Genomic DNA, 19,254 nt, shown 5'->3' on the forward strand with positions numbered 1-19,254 from the left:
CAAATAAATAACATACAGTTGGCATACATAAGACTTGAACCCAAGTTCTCTCACACAATCAAGTACTCTCAATCACTTGAGCTAGTACTTTTCCACATCACTTCAATCAATATTAAATATCATAAAGGCTCCCACTACCCGCATTTATTAATTAATTATTTAATTAAATTAATTAAATTCCACGTGTCTTACATCCCCACCCGTCTAACTATGAACCTTCCTGCTCGTAGCAACCCTCAAGTATGAGCACGAAACATATGAACCTCCCCGCTCGTAAGCTCACACAAGAGTATCACTAATATGAACCTCCCCTGCTCATATTAATCATGCGTTATATCACTAGTAACGAACCTACCGGCTCATGACAATGTCAAGCATCTCCTGGTCTAAATTCAACACCTCAAACACACAAAGCGAAATCAAAAGTAGCACACTACCCTCTACATTATCGCCTCACGCTGCCTAAGCGCCGCTAAGTAGAATCCCAGTATAGACACCTCGTGGAAACCTCTCGCTGCCAAGCGCCAAGCACTTCTAGACCCCATGTTTCAGTGGCTATTGACTGGCGATTCACCCCTTACTTCTAGGCGCCACACACTCCAAGGACTTCCCTAGTTACACCTATCGCTTGGCGGCCTCCCCAGTGCCGCCAAGCGCTATACCAGTAACGTGCCAGTTGTTGGTTTAGTACCCTAAAACAAGTTTTTATACTTCAAACAATTAATCCACAAGTCCAGATTACCAATTTACATATCTAGGCATTTCAAGTAACACAAATATGAATTATCACACACCATATGCCTTTATCCTGTATATTTGTATATGCTTAGCAATTTGAGACCATGACAATCTTTATTTTGATCAAGGCCACCTCCCACACATAAAACTGTAAAACAGATCATTCAACTATTATAGAATACATTCTTTTATTTTACTAAGTCTCAATTTGCTAAATTATCCATCCTATACTCCAGTAATCCATACATATACATATAGATACACTTAACTACATTCTCATGTAATTAGCACTTATTCTTAAAATGAATACTCATGCTTGTGAAAAGGACATAAAACTAGTATATAAAAATTATCATATCTCATGCCAAACAACATACTTTTACCTAGACCACACATGAATAATTCCTTCATCCACGACTTCCTTTCAAGTTACACAAGCATATTTAATGTCTTAAACCCACACATTATAATTGTCCAATTTTATTCCATTACCACATGAATAATACCAATTAAAGTCACATAAATCTCACCCACAACCAATTCAACAAAATCAAAGAATTGTAGATTTTCACAGTCCATTGCTTGGTGGTTAGTAGGTGCCACCAGGTGCTACATCAGTACCTAGGTAAAAACCCAAGTTTTTCTGCACCTACGACAGACCTAATTTTTTTATAAATCAATCCAGTGGTCCAAATACATTTTAATCACACAAATTCACATGTCCAACGTGTATACAGATCCAATAAAATCACACACTTCAAAAATCACAATGATTGGACTGAAATCATATTTTCAATTCGACCCCAACGCTATCATGAACCTTCATGTTTTGCACACCCATTCAATCATCCAATTGTCATAAAATATAGCAACCATCAACAATTATACAACATTACACATTCAAAGATCATATAGCACTTTCACAGGAACACAAATCACCACAAGATACATAGAATCACATAAAACAAAAAATTGTTTGCATCGCTTGGCGGAATAATCTGTGCCGCCAGGCAGTTCATCTCAAAACCTAGAAAATAGGTCTAGCGCTCATGAATCGCCTAGCGGGACTTCAAACCTGCCAAACGATTTTTGGAAATTCCATAAACATGAAAACAGTGGAAGAAAATTGAATGGGAAGGCACCCAACATACATAAGCCACGAAGAAAACATAACAATTAATTAAAACAATCAGAGCAGCTCCCCTAACCAGGAATTTCCATTCTAAATGCTCCCTTAGAGTCTTTCCTTGCACCAAAATGCACCACTTCTTGGCTTATACCCAAAAGAACTCTTCCTAGCCTTCGAAGTACTCCCTAAAAGCAGTTGCAGTGCTCTCCTAAAATCCACATAGATGCCACATGAATCTCCCTCTCTTATTCTCCCTCACTCTCCCTTTTCCCTACTTTTTCAGCTTCTAAAAATAACAAGTTCCATTACTCGAAGGTTTCTCCCTCTTGAGCACTGCCTCTACCTCTATCAATGGTTTCTGATCACTTACCCAAGTAGTAAAAATGCTTTATCATGAAAAGAATTAATTTATGCTAACCAAGATTCGAACTTACCCCTACACAATTACTAAACAAATGCACAACCAATAAACCAGCTCATGTTTCTTACTATTTCAAGCACATAAACACTTATCAATATACCTCACATGTTCATGCATAGTAATAAAATAATTAATTGATTAAATTAACACACTAATGGCGTACACAGGACTTGAACCCAAGTCCTCTTAACATCACTCCACACACTCAACCCCTTGAGCTACCATTGATCCTTACCATAATTGATTAAATTAACACACTAATGGCATAGACAAGACTTGAACCCAAGTCCTCTAAACATCACTTAACATGCTCAACCCCTTAAGCTACAATTGCTCCTTATCATAATTGACCCAATTAATTCCATTAAATGTGTCCCCATTCCCCATTTACTAGTAAATAAATATTAAAATTCTCCAAGTCTTACACTAGGTACATTGGGGAGCAACGTTCACAACTTCTCAAACAAGTTTCCTTCAATAACTTTTATAATTGTACCAATTGCTTCATTGCACAACTTTCACAACACCAAAAATAATCCAATCTGGACTTTCTCAACTGAACAAGACAAACACTTAATATAAGAGAAAGAACATAGAAAACAAACCAACATTGTGAAACTAAACTCACAAATCTGCACAAAAAAACAATTTACCCTTTTAGTTCAAAACTATAAATAACAAAAGAATCAACTAATATAAGCTTAAAGTGTTCTAACCAGTCAAAAATATCGCAAATCAATAAAAATCAAATAATCCAAATTAGCATCAAAATCAGAATTGACAACACCAAAGCAGTGTATATATCTTTTTCTTTCTAGTGCAAGTTAAAAAAAGGGAGAAATCAAGGCTAAAATCAAAGAGAAGTGAGACACATAGGTGAAAAATGAGAAATTCAAGTGCAGTTTAGTAAAGAGCAAAATTTTCGCTACCTCAAATCATCATTTTCTTTCCTTTTTTATATTTCTTCCTTTTTTCCCCCTTCATTTTGCAGCTCATGACAAACCACACATCTTTTAGATTTTTCTTTAAATTTTGATCATTCAATTTTTTCTTTCTAGAATCACCTACCAGCACATTCCCCCCACCACACTTGAACTTCACAAATTCCCAAAGCACAACTTAAGGCATCTCACAACTCATGTTGGGTACTTTCATGGTTTTTTCGGTCCAGGGCTTTGATTGAGCTAAAATTAACATTGAAAAGGTATAATAAGCTCAAAATTAAGGTGCAAAGGAAATATGTTCAAGGTAGATTGTTTTTGAATATGTGACTTAAACAAAACATGACCTAATATCATCTTAAGAGTGCAAATCCAACAATTAGTTTGAAAAGAAATAATACAAGTTTTGAAATGTAAATAAACATGAATGCATCACAAAATGAAAGAAAGTAAAGATAAAAATCTCATATGGGTAAAAATATGTCCAAACTTGTTCAAAACTAACTTTTCATGTGAAAACTATTTAACTCTATTGAAAGAAATTCTAACAACTGACTAGAACCTATCAGCTCAAATTAGAAACTCAAAAATAATTCATAATTAAGAACTAAAATTAGTAAAAAATTAATCATGCAAATTTGTAAAAATCAACTAAAAAGAACACAGTATTTATCTAAACAAGTTTAAAACAATAAAAGAAAACTAAGAACAAAATTAATCTCTAAAAATAGAAAAAGAATGAGAAATTCACTATGAAACTTGTCACATAATACCCAAACAAAACTAAAGACTTAAAATTAAACTTAAAATAACAAATGGAATCCTCAACTAAGATATCACTAGTCCAAACAACAAAAAGAACTCACAAGCAATAATCAAATCAACAATCAACACTAGAAAATAAGAAAAAAAAAATCTGAAACAACAAATAGAAGATGAGAGAAACCTAACTATACTAACCTAAAACCATAAAAAGATTGGCCTAGTTCAAATTGGCCACAAGTCAAATTTTTTTTTTATTTTTTTATTTAGAAGAAACTATTTTCTATACTATAGTTACTAACTAAACGAGGTAAAGAAAGTACTAAAACTCTCCTACTACTATATTTACAAACAATGGGTAAGAAAGAACTCTTTAGCTTAGATTCCTTATGCTCTACCCACTTTCTCCATGCTAACACCAATATATTTTTCGAGAACATTTTGTTGTAACTACAACAACTCCCTATCTAATGTTGGCGTTTGCATGTTTCAAAATGGATGAGGAACCTTCAAACCACTTACAATAGCTACAACTAGCTTAAAATCAACTAACAAAACGACACCAATACTTTTAACATCAAAGTTTGTCAACAACATCTCTAAAATAAGTAGCTTGATCATCAAAGTCGAAATCAATGCTAATTGGTAAGTCAACAGCAAATTCAATATTCAACTCAAAACTATTATCATTTAAAATGTCATCTAAATCTACATCAATATTTAAATAAAGCATAATAAATTTCATATCAGCAAGTTCAATTATAAAAACTAAATCAAAACATTTAGAATGAACTGGCACAACAATGGTTTCATATGCAACCTCTATAGGTTTCACTTTTATAAGTTTAAAAGCATTGAAATGAGCTTTACCCTCAAGTAAAATAGTAGGTATATTAAGTTTAGTTTATGCATTCACTAGCTCATCACCAAATCCCTTACCAATTGTATCAATAGGATCATCAACAACTATAAAATCATTGTACACAAAATTTCATTAGTAAAATAAATGTGATTATCATTCATAGAATCAACCAAGATTTTACAATAATCAATAGTAGTCTCATGAGAACTAGCAATTATGAAATTTCTAAAAAATGTAGGCACTTTGTCAAATTCATATTGATTTGCAGGTGTAAAATCATATTGAATGTTATGCTCATCTAATTGTTGTGGTGGTTTTCAAAATTACTTCAAATCATCAATTTCTACATGTGCTTGATTAGATTCCCTAGCCAATTTCACTACCACCTTCCACATATATTCCATATACTCTGAAGAGTATGCACTTTGTTATTCTTGTTCACAAAATTGTGGCTACCAAGGCTAATTTGGAAGTTAGTCAGAGTGTGGTTCATAATTAGGTATTGGTTGCTCACATTGTGACTCATAAACTTTACTATAAGATGGCTTTACAAACTTTTAGGGCTGATATAAATCTCTTTATTGATCTGATGAAGCTGTGGAGGACCTTCCAAGGAAGTGATTAGAAGCATGACTAGAAGGGAGGCCTTTAACCCTATTTATTTCTCTTTATTTTTCATCTCTTTATGTTGACTTTTCCTAAGTTGACTTATGTTAACTTGACTTTGGTTGTCTTGTTGACTTTAGTTGACTTGACTTAAGTTAACATGTTGACTTTTTGACTTGTTTGATTTGTAGGTCAAGCTAGTGCTATCTTAGAGGGGGATAAGCTCATCCTTGGAACCACGCTCACTTAGGTGCATAAGGAGAAGCATGAGGAGTTGACCTTCCCTTCTAGAAGGTAAGGGCGCATATGGAAGGCTTGGAGACCAAGCTAGGGTTGTCTCCTTTTCAAGACTCATCCTTTAGACCTAGTTCCTAAAAGCATTAGTTTTCTATTATTGCACCTTTATCCTTAGCTTTGTATTTTTGCAAGGAGGCTCTTTACCACACTTATAAAAGGGGCTTTTCTAATCCTTTGTAAAGTTTGATTATTTTGGAGTATAACACTTATATTTGACCATTTGTGAGAGAGTTCTCCTTTGTGAGTGTCTTCTTTGTTAAGCCTTATCTTGTGATTATCACTCAAGTGGCGGCATACACCACTACTCTTGGGTTGGTGAGCTCTAATGCTCCCTTATATGGCATGCCATCACCATCGAGTCTCCTGCCCTCTTCTTGTCTTCCATCTCCTATCATCTTCATTCTCTTTTGTTATTTTCGTGCTTAGTTTAATTCGTATATGTTATGTATTTGTATTCTTATTTTGTTTTCTTGTTAATTTTTCTTCTTCTCTAGAGCTCTTAGAAGTGTACCTTCACATCCAGAAACAACGTAATTCAGGTTTTCTAGTATGTAAAATAGATTAAATTGATAAATGAATATGCGAACAAGTTTAAAATGACCTTAATTAACTAATGTAATAGATCATTTAATGGAAACAAAGGCACAATTGAAAATCCTAATTCTAACTTGGCCTACAAAATAAATAACAAAATTAACTACTAGAAATCGTAAAAACTAGAATTATGCATTGAAACCTAATTCTAAACATGAATTATGGGATAAACAATAAAAAAAATTGAAGAACCAAGCCACCTAACTCACTTTGTAGTCAATGTAGACTTTGATCTTCAAAGAAACTAATATAAAATAAATCAAAAATTGTGTAAACGGAAAGTTCAGAAATGCAAAAGCTTTTTAAGTTTTCCAATTTAAGTCTTTTATACCCTAGCCTAAAAAAGGAACCTACACACTCTAAAAAAAAGTTACAACAAGTCATGGTAACTACTAATGACAAGCCATATATTAAGTGTAAGATGTTCCAACTAGTGGAATTGTGTTTGTAGTTTCTCAAGGTATGAAGTTATCCAAGTCCACTCCCACTTCATCTAATACGCAGGTGTAGGAAGCTCAACTCTTCAATTATGTCCTGTTGAATTCCTTCCCTATGTTAGCAAGTTGTTGCATCTAGTTTTAGGTCTCTTGAGGCACAAACTTCAATTGTAATTTTCACAGGTCAATGTTGGTCAGGTTGAGGTGAAACCAAGTAAACATGTCACTTTGAGGAGCAAGGGCATATAACATTCAGGTTTGGTCCAGCTAATTCCAAGTACATTTGGTAGCAACATTCACAACTTCTCAAACAAGTTTCCTTCAACAACTTTTATTATTGGACCCAATTGATTCATTGCACAACTTTGAGAGCACAAAAAATAATTCAAGTTGTTCTTTCTCAAATAAACCGTACAAGCATTTAACAACACCTAAAAAACACTTATTAAAAAACATAGAATTGTACATGAAAATAGGAACTTAAACTGACTTAAGCTAATTACAATGACAAGAGAAAATTAGCTAAATCAAAAACTAAAATTTACACTATAATTAAGATTTTAATCTTAATTTTATTATTTTCAATTCTAGAAATTAACCAAAATTATAATTAAACGAAAATGATCGTTAGAAATAATATATTAACATAAATTAACTTAAACAAACAAATTTACTCTGTAAACTAAATTCGTCCTAAAAGTAGAAAATTAAGACTTAAGTAAACCCAAAAGAAGTGTTATTATGTTATTGTTTTCTAAAATGTTTAGTTATGAAGGTAAAGGATTCCCAGATGAAAACACTTTTATAAAGTCTTATCAAAGGACTAGACCACTACAATACCTTGTTTATAGTTTATCGTCTAAAGCTTATCATATGTTGATTGCTTTTTATCTTAAATAAAAATAGTTGTATATGTTTTTTTGTCATATAGTATTATATCAAGTTAAAAAAAATCTTAATGAATAGTTTATCTTTGAATTTAAAGATCACAACATACACAAAAATAAATAATTTTATACACTTTTTCTTTGAATATAGAAACAAGTGGTTTATACTATACTTTTTTAATTTTCATATATTCCATATTTGTGTATATTCTTTCAAATTATTTCCATGGCAAGAACATAAGGACCAAAATCTTTGAGATTTCATTAAAATTTTGATACATAGTGTTGGAAGATCTTTTTGTTTCAATTTTAAGAACCTCAATGGTCATATAATCTAAAGATATAAAAAGACTTCAAGTGAAGATAAAAGATACAAAAATATAGAGAAAAAACTATACAAAGTGAGAAAGAAAGAAGAACATAAAAAGAAAAGTAAGTATGAAAAATCTACAAACAAAAAAGAAATAATCTTTTGTGCTTACAACGTCTTATATACATTGTTTGATGTGTTGAAATCAATCGTCTATACCTTAAAAAGTTATACCTAGAGAGGTTTATACTCATGTAACCTGGAGAGATTTATACTTTAATAGCCTGGAGAGGTTTGTATAGTAGTGTAACTTATACAGGTTTGTGTACTTGTTACAATAGTGGAAGCTCTTAAGTTATGTACTTAAAGGAGAACTAGTTATCGCCCATGAGTTTTGGGTGAGCTAGTATAAAATTCTTGTTTATTCTTGATTTGTTTACTTTAAGTTGTGTTTCAGTTTTATGTTGTGCAAAATAGAGTTTGAGGCTTTATTCATGCCCCCTCAAGAGCCTACTACCCCCAATAAGTGGTACTAGATCCAGTCGCTAGGGAGTTCCCAACAAGAACAAGAGGTTCGATCCAAAAGACTCTATGGAAGGAAATGGTCAAGCTTTCAATCGTGCTCCTATGTTTAAAGGAGAAAAATATTACATGTGAAAGTTGAGAATGATTGCTTATCTTGAAGCTAACAACATGCATTTATTGTATATCATTGAAAAAGGGATTCCCCACATGCAAGAAGCTAACATGAATAGCTTTAAATGAAGAGGAAAAATATCAATATCTGTTGAATGCCAAAGGCAAACACATTCTGTTATTTGCTTTATCAAGAGAAGAAATTTTGAAGGTCAAAACCATGACATCTACTAAGGAAATATGGGCATTCTAAAACTTTCTTATGAAATATCAAAAGAAGTTCAAAATAAAAATTTTATGACTACTTGTGAAGATCTAGATTCCTCAGATTTAAATTTGAACGAGAGAAAGATCTCATAAGTTTTATGGAAAATGCTTTAGGAACATTACATAAGATGAGTTTAATGAAGAAGAGGCAAATGTGTTTGTACTTACACTTTATTCAACAAGGATATAATGAAACTATATCTAATGTTAGAATTGTTGATCCATATAAAGCTTTGAAAAGGAATTACAAAATTACAAAAATCTATTTTCTAATGAAGTCTGTTGTGAGTGCAAGTCTAATTCTGAAAACAAAGTTCTATGTAAAGAAAATAAGAATCTGAAGTAAAATCTTGATACTCAAACAACAAAAATGAAAGACTTAGAAAATAATTGTCACTTACAAAAAGAAACTTGGTAAAACACCCTTAGAGAGTAAGGCAAAGATACATTATAGGATCTTGTTTTTGGAAACTCAACTATTAGAAAATTCTCATCTCAATACTATACATGTGGGAAATCTTTAGATCTTTTGATAAGAAATTCAAGGGAAGTCTCTTAATAAAACATGGATAGGATATAAGAAAATGGATGAAACTAAATCCTTTTTTCATATAACATCAACTAGTAACTTTATGAAAATGGCGTTTTACATGAAAATTATCCTCAAAGGACCAAAAAAATATGGGTACGAAAATCAAAAATAGTTTCTCTTGGGGACTTGTTAAACCTTACAAAGAAGACTTCTATCATGTTACCTAGAGATTGGTTACTTACAACACATAACATAAAGAAGGTCTATATTCAAAGCCTTCAAATGAAGAAAAGAGGGAAGGATGTCTTCAAAGAACACTAGCTTGGAAGAATAATTATGAATTCATAGACAACAAACTAGGAAGAAACTATATATATTGTCAAGAAGAAAGAAAAAACATCAATGAAGTTTATAGATTTATAGATAAAAAACTAGGAACAATTCTCCTTTCGAGTGCATATATATATATATATATATATATATATATATATATATATATATATATATATATATATATATATATATATATAGTAGTGGCGAAACTTGCTTTACCCTTAAGTCGGTCCTAGTAGTGGCGAAACTTGGAAAAAAATTTCAAGAGGGGGGGCAAATTATTTTTTTCTGATTAAAAAAAAGTTTTCATTTTCTCTATCTAAATAAGCACACATGATAGTAGAATTATAAAAAAATATGACAATAATACATATATATATATATATATATATATATATATATATATATTCTCAACTCGTATGGATTAAAAATTAATTGGAAGCCTATAGTGTTTGAGATTAACATTTATTTTCTATGTGATATCTATGCTACCACTTGTTTTGCATTCTAAGGCTAAACACATTGAGATTAAAACATCATTTCATTGAAGATTGTGTTCAAAAAGGCTATGTAGTTTTAAAAATTTATATCTACACACAATTAATGAAGCATATCTTAACAAAACCTCTTAGAAGAAATATTTAATCGTCTGAGAACATTTATGAACATAAAGATTTTGTGGAAGAATGATTAACCTTCAATGTGCAAAGCATTAAATGATATATGCCATTTGCATTAGACAATTTAAAATTGCATTGATTAGACAATTTGTTTATGGGATTCAAAGCTTAGAGAAATGTGAGATTCAAATTTCTTCTCTGCCCTACAAAAAATATATGAAAAACTAATACGAAAGTTTTGGAGAAACAGTAAAGTTTAAAGGGAGTACACAATCTCATCTTCTGTTTTGGGTTGTGAAGTTATGTTGAACCAAGTGTCAATTGCGAAATCCATTAGTTGCGATAGGGTGAAGATTTGTTTTTATGTTGATTGTGAAGTTGTATATTCTGATACTTGTGTTTTGGGAAGTTGTTCTATGGAGAGAATTTGTCTAAAGAGTTATTGTGTCAAAAATTAGAGTACAAAAAGATGTGCTATAAACAAAAGATTTAGCAACAAGTTTTGAACAATTCCTTTTTTCCTAAACATAGTTACAAGGGCCATATAATTGAGTATGGAAAATAAGTTATTTACCATCTACTAGTAAGTATTCCATTTAACTTGTCTCATTTGTTGTTCTTGAATCTGGTCAGAATCCTAAAGAATATGGGAAATGAGATGGTCAGTACACCCTACACCGCTTTGACAAATTGGTTGCTTTGGCATAAGGGAATTTATCGAAAGTTTTTCAAGGGAGACGGTGTGAAGGAAACCTAATGGAGGGAATCATGTGATGAAGAGAGGGAGAGAACGAGAAAGAAGCCTGGTGAATGAAAGATTTAACGTTTTTCAATAAATTGGTGAACCTATCTTAATATTCTCCCAAGCTTTCCTCTTGCACTTGTTTTGTAGCACAAATTTCTTTTCGTATGGAAGATATTTTTGAAGTTGGGAAGAATTTCTTTAGAAATCTTCTTTACATTTCTTCCCAACTAACAATAGGTGTTGGTTGATAATACAATCACTCTCTGGCAACATCATAGAGGGTAAAGGGAAAAGCTCTCATGTATACTTCATATTTAGAAACATCACTAGGCTTTGTAGTAACGCATATCACCATGAATTCATGCAAATGTTTATGTGGATTTTCTCCATCCAAACCTTGAAACTTTGGCAGTAACTCAATAAATTTTGATTTCAATTCAAAATTAATAGCCTTTTATTTGTGGACCCTGTATGCACAATGGCTTATAGACTATCTCCAAGCTTGCCAACTCTTTCAAGGTTTTCTCACGTTGTTAATCCATATTTTACAAATTAGACACTTCATAGATTAAACATGCTAATGCATTTACACAGAACACAACAAACATAGTGATGGTAACATGGGAAAGATCACAACATAATTATTGAATATAGTGGTAGAAAAGTATCTACACTATAATGCTAAAATTAAAAACAAGAAAGTGTGGTAACTAAACACAAATGGCTTCGAAAACTAAGTTTCCCCGACAACGGTGCCATTTGATAAAGCCTCTAGTCGCATGAAACTTCAATCAATTCAAATTCCCCCTAAAGCGGTAACATGGGTGTCAATCTTAGGAGACATGGTTTTAGTAACTCATTTGTGCTCTGTCAACCATGCAAATTAAGAAAGCTATGGGGAATATATATTTTTATATTCATATCTATATATAATGCAATCTACTCTAAAAATTATGCATGAGCTAATCTAAGACTCTAACAATGATGAATGAGTGTACACAAGTACTGTGATAGATTTCATATTATGAGAATGATGAATTAATTCTATATGATGCCTAACTACTATGTAAATCAACTTGAAAACAATATAGAAATATGATTTAATTCTTGATTCTACCTAAAACAATATAAAAGTGCAAAGATCCAAATTGTTTGATAAAATGACTAAAAGAAAACCTAATATGAACAAAGTGTTTGACATAATATAGAAAAAGAGATAAAACTCTATAAAATGCATAATTAAAAACTGGAACAAGTCTTTACCAATATAAATATGCACGAAATGTAAACAAAACTGATTAAATGCAATGAAATCACGAATTTACCATGTAAACCACACTTTGACAACAAACACAAAAAATAAATCATCAAGATTATTTACAAGTGTAAGATATGTGGTATGTTGTGTAAGATGAGTGATTGCGTCTAATAAACTTGTGAGTATTGCAATGGGTAATATGCTAAGAATGGGGGTTGAATTGGCTTATTAAAAACTTTGATTAATTTTTAAAGCTTAAAACACCTTTAAATTGAATCAAATCAACCATGAAATGAGGATGCAATTGCTATTGGACTACACACTTTTAATTGATTAAAAACATGGACAACAGGCTAATTTCATTAAATAGTTAATAATACAGTGTAAGTCAACAGATAAAAATATTAAATCATTCGATTGAAATATTGGGAATTCTGCAAAATTTCGAATTTACAGTTTAAACAAAAAACAACATTGTTCTAGCCAAAAGGTTCAAAGTTCGATCAGCTAGAGCACTCAAAGTGTCCTCCTCCTCTTCCTTCGAGGTCCTCCTTTATGCCTATCTTATGACCTCTTGAATTCTTCTCGTATTGAATGCTCATCAAATTTCTCCATTTAATTCATGTCTCTTGTCATACCTTGAGCAGTTACCTGAGTTATGAGCTTTAATCTTCTCATTTAGTATCTCATACTTATGACCTAGTGATCCTTTGATATTATTTCTAGATTAGCCTTTTGGCATACCATATCAACCCTTTGACAATTAAAGACCATATCCGCCTCTAGGTAGTTAAAGACCAGATCGACCCTAACATTACATAGCCCTCCAGCCTTAACTTTTATAAAGCTTATAGCTAAATAAAAATATTTAACATGTCAAACAAGTAAATCGATCTTGGGCCTAGGAACTAGATCGACCTTTTGGCAGTTAAAGACCAAATTGGCCTTGTGGTAGCCGAAGACCAGATTGGCCTTTGGGTAATTAAAGACCAGATCGACCTTTGGGCAGTTAATGACCAGATTGACCCTAACATTACAAAGCCCCCTAGCCTTTGGTTTGAAAGACTAAAAAGGCTATAAAATGTGAAGAAATGACTCCTTTATCAATTGATATTGGAGCTAATGATATGATCGGTATTTTTGCCTATCACCATATAACACCCTTCACAAAAAGTTGAGAACTCCCTCTTTATTGTCTTTATTTCTTGTTTCTCTAGTTCCTTAATGCCACTTCTTTCATGATAATTAGTATTAATTCTAATAAATGGGATCGGCCACTAACCCATTCATTTATAAAGATTGGCCATTATACCTATCTAAATAATGAGATTGGCCATTGGACCTAATGATGTGATCAGTCATTGGACCTATCCAACTAATGATGTGATTGTTCACTGGACCTATCCAACTAGTGATGTGATTATTCATTAAACCTATCCAACTAATGATGTGGTCGGTATTTGGCCTATAGCACCCTTCACAAAACGTTGTATATTATTTACTTTCTAAGTGTTATGACCAGGTATCTACTTCATGTAAATATTACCATTGCCTTTTTTGAATAGGCACCTCGGTCAATTGGCGATCAATATAAAATTATATTTAGATACTGAAGACTTACCTTAATTGTAGCATAATCAAATCATACAATATCATCTTAAATTGATCATATGATACTTAATGGATGATGCCTGATATTTTTTTTTCAATTAGATAAATCTTTCACGTTTAGGATGATACATGATCATCTTTTTATGGATTAGATGATACTTGATCATCTTTTAGAATGATGCTTGATCTTTTTCCTTTAGGATATATGATACTTAATCACCTTTTCGCCAACTAAATGATGTTTGATCATCTTTTAACCGATGGGATGATTCTTGATCATCATTTATGATGATACTTGTTCATTTTTCTCCTTTTACTATCATAGGTTTCCTTTTTACCTCTGTTTAGTAGTGCAAATCGTCTTACATGTCCTTTTTTTCTTTATAGGCACTTTAACAAGTCGCCTTTCATCTCTTTTAGGTCCTTTAAAAAGTCGCCATTTTTTTCTTCTTGTGCGCTTTCAAAGGTCGTTAATATTTTTTAATGCCTTGATAGATCACTAAGTGCCTTGAAAGGTCACCTTAATTTTTAGGTTTAGAACCTTGCAAGGTCACTAGGCGCCTTGAAAAGTCACCTTGGTTTTTGAGTTTAGTGCCTTGAAAGGTCACTAGATGCCTTGAAAGGTCCCCTTCATTTTTTGAGTTTAGTGCCTTGGAAGGTCACTAGGTGCCTTGAAAGGTCACCTTGATTTTACTTTAATGCCATGAAAGGTCACTAGGCGCCTTGAGAGGTCACTTTGATTTTTGATTTTAGTGTCTTGAAAGGTCACTAGGTGCCTTGAAAGGTCACCTTGATTTTTTTAGTTTAGTGCCTTGAATGGTCACTAGGTTCCTTGAAAGATCACCTTGATTTTAGTTCAGTGCCTTGAAAGGTCACTAGGTGCCTTGAGAGGTCACCTTGATTTTTTTAGTTTAGTGCCTTGAATGGTCACTAGGTTCCTTGAAAGATCACCTTGATTTTAGTTCAGTGCCTTGAAAGGTCACTAGGTGCCTTGAGAGGTCACCTTGATTTTTGAGTTTAGTGCCTTGAAAGGTCACTTTTATTCTCTTTTGGACACTTTCAAATCTCACACCTTCAAAATGAGAAAAAATAGAAATACAATACATAATCTACCCTTGAATATGAAAAGGAAAAGAAATAAGAATTTGTTACGTGACAACAACAACACTATTTGTAATTCTTCACCTTCGCTTGACGGTTTTGAACAATGAGCCTCATCGTTGTGTGGAAACTCTTCTAGTCCTTTGCAACCTTTTTAGAGATTTCTATTTCAATGTTCTTCAAAAGAAGGCCTAATGGAACAAGTATAATTATATTAGTTATGAATCATATAAATATTTTATTTTAAATGGCGTAAGATACTATTTCATTGTTGATCTCCTTGAAGTCGATTTTCCAAAGGTTGATCTCCATAAAAGTAGCTTTTATGGCCAACCTCCCTACGGGCAAATTCCCTAATCTCCCTATGGACGACCTCCTTATGGCAAGCCTTCCTATGCTCGATCTTTGTGTGCAACCCCGAGGTCCATCTCATTAAGGCTGAGCTTTTTTGGTTTGATATCTTGGACCAACCTTCTTAAGCTCGAGAACTGACTATGGTTGATCTCTTCAAAGTATAACTTCTCACTTCTTTCATTTTTCTTTTATGTTTCCTTTTTTAGATTTAATTCCTCGATGCTTCCTTCCATTGACCAAATTGTGGAAAAAAGTTTGAATGAAGCATATGCATTGGTAAATTCTTGATGCTTCCTTCTTGTCACTAGATCACCGGTAAAAGCTTGAATGAAGCATATGGATCAGTATTTTCTCAGTGTTTCCTTCTTGTCACCATATTGTCGGTCAAGCATGAATGAGGCATATGCATCAGTAATTTCTCGATGCTTCCTTTCATTTTTCGATTAGTTTATCAATCTTAATGGCCTTCTAACTCCCAATTCAAATGATTTGATTTGGCTATGAGCCGTTTGGATATTTTTGATGTATAAGAAAAGAAAAGTACCTTAATTTGTCGGGAAGTGTTTTACCGACGCCCCACGGTGGATGCCAAAATGTTCTAGCCAAAAGGTTCAAAGTCTGATCAATTAGAGCACCCAAAGTGTCCTCCTCCTTTTCCTTCGAGGTCCTCCTTTATGCCTATCTTATGACCTCTTGATTTCTTCTCGTATTCAATGGTCATCAAATTTCTCCATTTAATTCATGTCTCTTGCCATGCCTTGAGCAGTTACCTGAGTTATGAGCTTTAATCTCCTCATTTACTATAGCATACTCTTGACCTAGTGATCCTCAAATATTGGTTCTAACAACTAGATCACCCTTTTGGCATACCAGATCGACCCTTTAATAATTACAGACAAGATCGACCCTAACACTACAAACATGAAAACTTAACAATATTTATTCAAATAAGCAATTCAAATATGAACCAAGCTTCAACTCATGCTATAACACACAAGAACAGTTAAAAGATTATACAAATCACAAATCTTGGACCTTTAAAGCACAAATCAAGAGAGAAGGGATAGACATAAGCACAAGGACACAAGGTTTTTATACTAGATCATTCAAATCTAAGCTACATCTAGTTTGTCAAGGCAACCCGAGCCTGCCTTGCACTATTTCAAAATATTTACACAATCCACAAGTTTACACTTTCAAAATAAGCAAAAATACAAACCAAGACTCTTGGATCCCACTAGAATCTCAACAAGCACAGCAAGATCCCACTTGCAAACATGGAAAACCACCAAGTAGCACCCAAAAACTAGAGAAAGATCAAACTTGAATGAAGTCTCTCCCTAGCAAACCAAACCTCTTTCTTCAAGTTCCTAAACCAAGCAAAATTGCTCAAAGAAAGATCAAAGATCAATCACCAAAGGATGCACTTTTGTATGATCTAGAGGAGAGAGTTTTACCTAAAATTCACAATTGTAAGACCCGAGAAATTTAAATAATTAAATAAATAAATATTTAATAAAGGCGGGTAACGGGAAACTTTATGGTAATTAATGCTGGAATTAATGATAAGGAATAGTACTAGCTCAAGTGGTTAAGAGTACTTAGTTATTATGAAAGGACTTGAGTTCAAGTCATGGGTATGCCATTATTGTGTAATTTAATTGATTATTATTTTAATAATAATATACTTGATCATGATAAGTGATAATATAATTCTAGAATTATAAGATTATCATGAAACATGAATTGGTTGAATGCTTGAGCATTAACTTGACAACAGTGTGGTTGTGTGTTTGAACCTTGGCTTAAGCGAAATAAGTTCCTTTTTCCCAATTTTTTTTTAGCATGAATGAGGGGGATCATAAAACCCTAGTCGTCTTGAGGAGCAGATGGAAGGGCTGGTAAACCATCTCATATTGGTTATTGAATGGCAATTAAACCCCATTTCAATGCATTTTCGTTTTCTTGCATTAAATCATAATTAAGGCATAGATAAGGGGAAAATTAAGGGTGATAAAGTGTTTTTTGGAGGCTGTGTGTACCGTGGGGGGGGGGGGGGAGGGGGGGGAATTAGAGTAACCAATGTGCGTTAGTGAGTGAGAGGAAGAGTTGAACAGGGAAAAGCACGAGAAGGTTTTGTGGATCAAAAAGCTAGCTTAGGTTTTGTAATTGGAGAATGGATTACCAGGTTTGGGGAGTTACACTTCGTATTTTTTATTGAATTGTATGATTCTGGACTGAATAAAATGCATATGATCCTTGAATTTCGCTAAAACTGCATAAACTGTTCGTGTTTCTAGAAATTTCTAGAACCTGCCTGGCGGCATTGATGACCCACCAAGCGACTCATGTCTTCAGAACCCATTTTCTGGGTTTTGCTATGAACCGCCTAGCGGCGGTGTGTTGTTCACCAAGCGACGCGAACTGGCTTGCCCAATTTCTTTTGGTTTATGGTGTTTCAACGATGTTGAGATGTTGGATTGACTTTCTATATAGAATTATATGATTGGCGTTGTGATTTAATGTCTGAGGTTGCCTATTTGATGAAAATTGCATGAATCTTTGCATGTTTGGGGGATTAGGGCTCATGATGGGATTGGGGATGAGGATATATGATTTTTGGTCTTTGATTGGGATTCAAGTTTTGTGAAATTGATCTAGTTTGAAACAGTGTGAACTATATATGTTTGATTGAATGCTAAAGGTGTGCCTAAAATTCATGACTGAATCGATAATTGGGATTTCTAGGGATGTACGAGTGCAGGAAAATCTGGGAAAAACCCATAATTTGTATGCACCGCCTGGCAGTACATGAACTGCACCAGGCGACACATTACTGCAGAATGGGTACTCTTTTTCTGCTTCATGTGCAGTATTCTAGGGGTTGTATGTAATCTTATATGCTTAAAAATACGATTAATTGAGTAGAGAATATTACCATCATGGTGAGCACCTAAATATGAATATGTGATAATGGGAATGAAAGAGGGAAAAAGAGATTGGCTTATTGTTTTACTATTGGGGTTGTAAAAGAGTCTTTTTGAAAACCTTATTTAGAGTTGTAGTTGTAATTCAGTATGATCTATTTTAACTTGGTAAAAGAGTATGTGTGAGGTGAATCACTTTAATAATTGATAATGGTTTGGACTTTACTATGAACCCATGATTGTGTTGAATTATGAATTGTATGCTGAGTGCTTGAGGTTCAATAGAACCTGCCCAAAAATGCCAAAAACCAATAGCACCCTAGTATGGCGCTTGGCAATGCAGGACAAGTCGTAGGGGATAGGGACCCAAAAAAGTGGCAATGGCCACTGAAATTGCATGACACCTAGTGGAAGGGGTGGTCTCGCCAGGTGATGGTGGACGGGCAAAGACACTAGAAGGCGCGTGGTCCTTGGCGGCATGTAGCCTATTTCAGGCAGTCTGAAACCAATTTTCGCCTACCAATGTGTGTGAAGCATCAGGCGGTTTCGAGTGTAGAATTGGATTGCGTGGAGGATTCTACACAGCTTTGGATGGAGGTTTTGGAACGATGATTTGTCGGGGGCCCAATTACGAGTGGATCTTGTATTGGGGTAAAGACCACCCCGAGGTACTAGCCTGGTGGGTTTGGAAGTCTAGTAGAGTGTGCGAGATCGTAGCTCGTACAGATGGGTCTCAAAAGATTGTCATCCTCGGTATTAGCCGACGAGTTCTTGATGTAGCTTCTTTTATCGAATCTTCTTCATTTCAATCTTCAAATAATCTTCTTTGTGATCTTTCATTTGTAAAATATCATTTGTTGAAGCTTTTGCACAACAAAATGTATTC

Source organism: Vigna unguiculata, chromosome 4 (genome assembly GCF_037176805.1).
Source record: "Vigna unguiculata cultivar grain cowpea cultivar isolate G323 ecotype 2 chromosome 4, ASM3717680v1, whole genome shotgun sequence".
NCBI lineage: Eukaryota > Viridiplantae > Streptophyta > Magnoliopsida > Fabales > Fabaceae > Vigna > Vigna unguiculata.